The sequence below is a fragment of the Gossypium arboreum genome, chromosome 9 (assembly GCF_025698485.1).
Source record: "Gossypium arboreum isolate Shixiya-1 chromosome 9, ASM2569848v2, whole genome shotgun sequence".
Lineage (NCBI taxonomy): Eukaryota > Viridiplantae > Streptophyta > Magnoliopsida > Malvales > Malvaceae > Gossypium > Gossypium arboreum.
The window spans coordinates 27,187,090-27,194,160 of record NC_069078.1 but is presented as its reverse complement, the minus strand read 5'-3'; positions in this window follow the sequence as shown (position 1 = coordinate 27,194,160).

Genomic DNA, 7,071 nt, shown 5'->3' with positions numbered 1-7,071 from the left:
ATTATTTTATGATTATTTTGAGGTCTATGATATGATTGCATAATTGTGTGAAAATTTCGTGAAGAAATTTTATGCATAAAGTGCTTAATTTGAAGTTAGGGACTAAATTGAATAAGTTGCAAAACTTGCATTCTAGAAGTTTCTAGTATGAAATTGCTTTGAAATATTAATTAGGAGGTCTTAAATAGCAATTTTACCAATTTCTAAGTTTAGGGACAAAAATTGGACATGGATGGAATTTTTGGAAAGTTTAGTAAAAAGGGCATTTTGGTCATTTAGGGGTAAAATGAATTAAAATACAAAATTAAAAGCCAATTTTGTTCATCTTCTTCACCATGGGCGTGTATACCAAGGGATACTCCGTGGCTAGGGTTTCCAAGCTTCCAATCTCGATTGTAAGTCTGTTCTAGCCTCGTTTTTAATGATTTTTACGTTTTCGGAGTCCCGGTAACTTGATTTATCTTATGCTAGCAATAATTCAACCTAGGGTTCATAATTGGAAAAATACTCATAGGTGAAATTTGTGTATTTTGGTTTTTTATGATAGAATATGAGGTTTTAAATTATGTTAGACAACTTGTGCTACTCGGTTTTAAGTGAAAACGAGTAAAATGGCTTAATCGGTAAAAATACCAAATAGTCATAAGTACATGTTAGAGTGAGAATTTTATGTTGCCGTACAAGGGAAAATTTATTAGCATGTCATAAAACATAAGAAAATAGGATGAAGTTTAATTTCCGAACCTTGGGGCAAAAGTGCAAATATGCAAAAATTTAGGGGTCAAAATGAAAATTTGTAAAAATATGATTTTTGGACCCGTATGAATAGTGTGACTAATTATTAGGCTAAATGTGATATTATAGATGAAGGAAATCGAGATTCGGGCTTAAATCGGGAAAATACAAGGTTATGGACTAAAATGGTAAATTGCCGTTTCTGGATCGAGGTAAGTTCGTATGATAATAATAATGTAATGTTATGTTTGAATTATATTTCTTACTATTATTGCATATATTGTATGATTTAATATATTGGAAAAGTTGATGGAATGGTGTTTATAATGTGGAAATATGACATGAAAGAATGTTACATGAAATGCAAGAAAATGATGATACATGACAAGTGATATATGAAATATGTGATATATGTTATGTAAATTCTTAAAAGCTGATTTGATATTTGACTTGTGTCTTATTATACTATGAATGGACAATTGGTACTATGGATAGTGAGATCAACACTTCAAGTAAGTTCGTACATAAATAATCTATCGATTCTTTTTATGTTATTATATTTTGATATCATATGAAATGTGGCTGCCTATCAAATGGTTATTTGATGTAAGTTATGAATTTAAATTGATTACAGACAATTTAGTAAAATGTTGAAAAGTGAGGAATTTCCCGATTGAACCTTCGGAATAGAAACGATACAAATGAACTATTGTGAGGTCACGTGTGTAGTACTAAGTGCGGGCTACTACGTGTACCGGATAATTGTTCGCATGTGTAGTACTAAGTGCAGGCTACTATGCGTACCCGAAAACTGTGATCACGTGTGTAGTACTAAGTGCAGGATACTACGTGTACCATATTATTGGTCGCATGTGTAGTACTAAGTGCAGGCTACTATGCGTACTAGATAGCTTCGGCTAGAAGTGTGGAAATGGGAAAATGTGCAGGCAATTGTGTATCTGTTATTATTCTGATGAGTTCAACAGGAAATCGATTAAATGAAAATACATGTGAAAGTGATTATGTGATGAACAAATGCAAGTATATGTTTATTTGAATTTATGAGCAATATGATCGATATTTGAGCGAACCTCGGTAAAATGGAATGGATTAAGTGAATTGTGTAAAAGTGAACTTTAGTAGTAAAACAGTGTTAAACAGCAGCAGTGCATGACTTTGAAAATTTACCAAATATTGTGTAAGTTGAATTAAATTTCAAAAAAATTATGGAATTAAATATTAATGAGTCTATTTTCATATAAAAGAAACAGGGGGAGAAAAAGAGTTATATATTATGTGATATTATAATTTTTGTGAGATAGTGTCAAAATAAATTCGAGATCCCCCATTCTGAATTTAGAAATTCACCATAAATTGTACAAACATTATTAAGAGTCATACCTTACATGCATGGATTCCTTATTAAGTCTATTTTTAATGTAAACAAACGGCATGGTCTTTGAAATTCTGTACAGGGAGAAATTTGGTTCGTAGTGCATAGGGGTCAGAGTAGTCATACCCTGAAACAGGGGAAAATTTAATGAATAAACTGTACTAATTGGCTAAACCAAAAAATTCTGGAAATTTTATGGGAGAAAGATATATGAATGTAGTTTCAAGGAAAATTAACAAAACTAAATTTCGAGTTTTGTAGCTTCAGATATAAATGATTTAGTAACTGTAACTCGATAACACAGCTTAACCTGAACATGTGTAATTGTACAATTATAGTGTTTTATCTTGAAAAGCGTGGTAGTAATTGCTTATTATTTTCATATGAACTTACTAAGCATAAAGCTTACCCATCCTCTCCATTTCTTTAGTATTGGTAGGTCGGCTCGGAGTTGGAGATCGTCGGAGGCAAAATCACACTATCAAACTATCATTTTTGGGAGAATTAATTCAAATATTAGAAATATCAAGTGAGTGGCATGTATAGGAAGTTGGTTTGTGATATGTATTTTTATTATGATTTTGACCATACGTATCAATCTGCATTGAGTTATCGTATATGATCATGAGATGTAGTCCTTATCCATTATGGTTTATAAGTTTAATTAATCGTGCCATGTCCTATGTTTTGATGTAATGATATAGTTAGCTTTGTTTGTTATGCATGTGTTCGAAAAGTTTTGAATTAAATGAAATTTTATGGCCCGGTTTTCGTCTATGTGTATTGTTAAGTCTGGTAATGCCTCATACTCTGTTCCAACCTTGGATACAGGTAAGGGGTGTTATAGCATGTATAAGACTAGACTTTAATGTTATGTGTCATTGAGAAATAGTCAAATGTGTTGACTTGGGATAAATCCCTTTATTTTGTATAAGGCCATGGATAATGGTCAATACTCATTTTGATTGTAACACCCCTAACCCGTATCTGTCATCGGACTAGGGTTAAAGGCATTACTGGACATTTCAGAACATTTAACATTCATTTTATAATCATTATTGCATCAGAGATCAAACATCAATGTAGAATCCCTTATATGGGTCATCGAGACCTTAAACATGCATTGTAAAAAGATCGAGACTAAGCTGAACACATACAAAATTTTTCCATAACTTAAACATTTTTTCAGACAAGCACAGGTCACACGCCCGTGTGAACAGGCCGTGTGAACAGGCCGTGTGCCTCACACGGCATTAGACACGCCAGTGTGTCTAAGTTGTGTCCAAATAGGCATACATACTGAATTGATCACATGGCCACAAGACACGCCCGTGTGCTTTGGCCGTGGTCGAATCTGACTTGGGCCCTGCGGCTAGCCACATGCCCATGTGCCTTGGTTGTGCTCAATCCTGACTTACAACTGTAGGGTATCCCAGGGGATAAACAGCCATGCAACATAGTTGTGTGTCTCACACGACTGAGACACACACCCGTGTCCTTTCTCATGTGGACAAAAATAAGCCATTTAGTAGCCAACTTGCTACCCCAAATGGGTCAAACCTATAAGTACCAAACCAAGCATATTTACACAACAATTTTAGCCAATTTCTAAACCAAACTATGCAACATTCATGACCTAACATTATTAACCATTTACATGCTTATAAACTCAACTCAATTGTGTCAAAACATAAGACCAAATCATATCAAAACATATGGTCTCATAATCTTTAAACTCATGACCAAATCTCATACCAAAACTTGCTAAATCTACCATTTCTCTTAGTCATTCATGAACACATGAAATAGATTGTTTTGCATCACATTTCATATACCAAGATCAAAACATAAACACAACCATATCAAACCATATCACATGTCTAAATATAAACATTACAAAACCTATCCAAAGTACTTCTAGCCTATACATGCCATACTTTACTAGATACATTTTCAAAAGGTACCAAAATGAGATTCGATAGTGTGGTGATGATCCTCAATGATCCCCGAGCTCACAGTAGCATTGATATCTATAAGAACAATGCAAACATACACAGAGTAAGATTTCAAAAGCTTAGTAAGCTCGTACCAAAAATCATCAACAATTTATATAATATAAAACATCAACACATGAGTACTTATTAATTCTCAATTCATCTATCAATTCTATGCCAACACAATTCATATGTTTATACCAATTTAATGAACTTCATATGCATAACATCATCTATCACATAGGTATCATACATACCTGAACCTTCCCGTTTTCATTCATTTTCATTCTCACCTATTGTTCGGATATTTTAAGACTTTCTGAAGATTAATCATGCTTTAACATCCGCACACTTAGTGCTTTAAGGGTTAGCCGAAGCTAGAATGTTTCTGCACAATTAGTTTCATTTCATTTAACCGAACCTATCTCGGTATTGCACACTTAGTGCCTCAGATAGCCAAAGCTATTTTGAATCCACACTTAGTGCCTCAGATAGCCAAAGTTATTTTGAATCTCACAGTTAGTGCCTCATACCATTGATTTATCATCGTATTCAGCCATAATCAACTATATATACAATCTATGTATAATCCAGGAATCAAAAATATATTTGTAGCTTCATGTTTTACGTATGAACTTACCTCGTACTCGGAATTGTCGACTCAGACTGTTTACTCTATAATCTTTTACTTCCCTCCGTCTAAGTTTGAATTCCTCTTTTCTTGATCTATATGAATTCAAAATTAATCCTTTTATTCAATAAATCATTCAAACCAATCCATATACACACAATTAGGGCATTTTGCAAACTAACCATCACATTTTCACATTTCGACACTTTAGTCCCTAAATCACAAAATCACAAAATACACATAATTTGCTTGTACACAAGCTTAGCTGAATTCTCCTAGTATTCATACTAGTCCACACATTTCATTTATTTCACATTTTAGTCCCTCAATTTCTCATTTTCACAATTTAGTCCATTTTACTCAAAATCATCAAAAATCCAAAGACAAAACATGTAAACCCAACATCAAACTTTCATTTATCAACAACTAACTTTACAAAGATCATAATTTCATCAATGGCACATTTCAAAATCATCATAAAAATTTGAAATTGAGGCATGGGTTTGATAATATACAAAGCAACGATTACAAAAACATAGAAATTATCGAAAACCGACCAAAATACATACCTAAATCAAAGGAAACCAAGGTCGAACCCTAGGTAAGCTTTTCTCTTTTCTTTATCTTGTGATTTTTCGCAATAAGGATGAATGATTCATCCATTAACATGTTTTATTTTATTTAATATATGTTTAATATGCTAATGACCAAAATACCCCTTTAATAAACCATTTTAAGTTCACATATAATAAGGCCATTTATGTCCATTATCAATGTGAATGGCATAATATCCACATAAGGACCTCTCAATATTAAAGACAAATCAAATAGACACTTTTAATATATAACAGGTAACTTCTACATTTTACGCGATTAGGTCCTTTTTTTTTTGCAAATTAAGCACACAAATGATCAAATTTTCATACGAGACTTTCACCTGTGCTCATTTACATATCAAAATCATGAAAAATAATATTTAACTATTTTTCTGACTCGGATATGTGGTCCCAAAACCACTGTTCCGACTAGGGTCAAAACTGGACTACTACATTGATTTATAAATAGAAGTTTATATTGTCATGGACGAGTAAATTGCACAAATGAAATGTTGTCCATTGTGGCTATTTTGATTATGTGATGTACCCTTGTTGTGGCATAGAGTAATTTTATGCAGGTTATGTATGTAAGGGTGACAAAGAGGCTTGGTAAATAGCCTCATTTTGTCCACACGAGTAGGCACACGGGAGTGTGTCTAAGTCGTGTGTGACACACGATGCGTCACATTGGCATGTGATCCGGCAGTGTGTCTCCTGCACGTAAAAATTTGGAAGTTAGTATGCGTCGTAGTAAACGTACGAGTAGAGACACGGTCGTATGTCTCAGCCGTATGAAGGACACGGCCTAGCACACGGACGTGTGCCTTGGCCATGTTACCCTTAAGAATTGCTGATGTAAGAAATAGAATGTCTAGGTTTTTCTACACGGGCGTGTCATGACCGTATGAAGGACACAGGCCAGGAACATGGGCGTGTGTCAGGCCGTGTGAAACCCTCTGTAGGTGTGAATTTAGAATTTATTCCACACGGGTAAAGGACACGGGCATGTCCCTGTATTGCTTAGGCCATGTGAGCCATACGGGCCAATAGCACGACCATGTCAAATCGGTCACACGGGCATGTTGCCCCTCCCACACGGGCTTGTGACCCTATGTCTAGTAATATTTTTCTGAGTTTGTAGGAAGATCCGAATCATTCTTGAATGGTTTTAAATGATCTTTTGGAACCTCGTAGGCCTTTGTTATTAAGTTCTTGATAAAGATCGAAAATTTTTAAATTTGACCTAGTTTTGGTGACTCGAAAATGTGAGAATGTATGTGTTCAAGTTGGGTAACACCTCGTATTTCGTCCCAGCGTGGGGTGTTACATGGTATGTTTTGGTGATTTATGTTTATGTAAAATGGAAGTATCGAATGTGCAGGATTTGTGTTTGAATTGGTTGGTTTAGTTGATTAGATATGCTATATGTTGGTGATAATTGATGTGGTGTAGGAACATGCAAGTTTAGGTGGCAAAATGGCTTGGTGAATAGCCTATTTTTGTCCACACGAGCAGACACACGCTTGTGTGTCCCCTACTATTGAAATTAAAATCAAGTCAGTATGCTCCACACGGCCTCGCACACGGGCGTATAACTTGGCCATGTGGCATAAGTCAGTATACGCTACAAGTTTGGCACGGCCTAGCACACAACCTGGCATACGGGTGTGTATGGCCATTTTTAGTGCGCACGGGCGTGTGTGTTGGCCGTGTGACCCAATT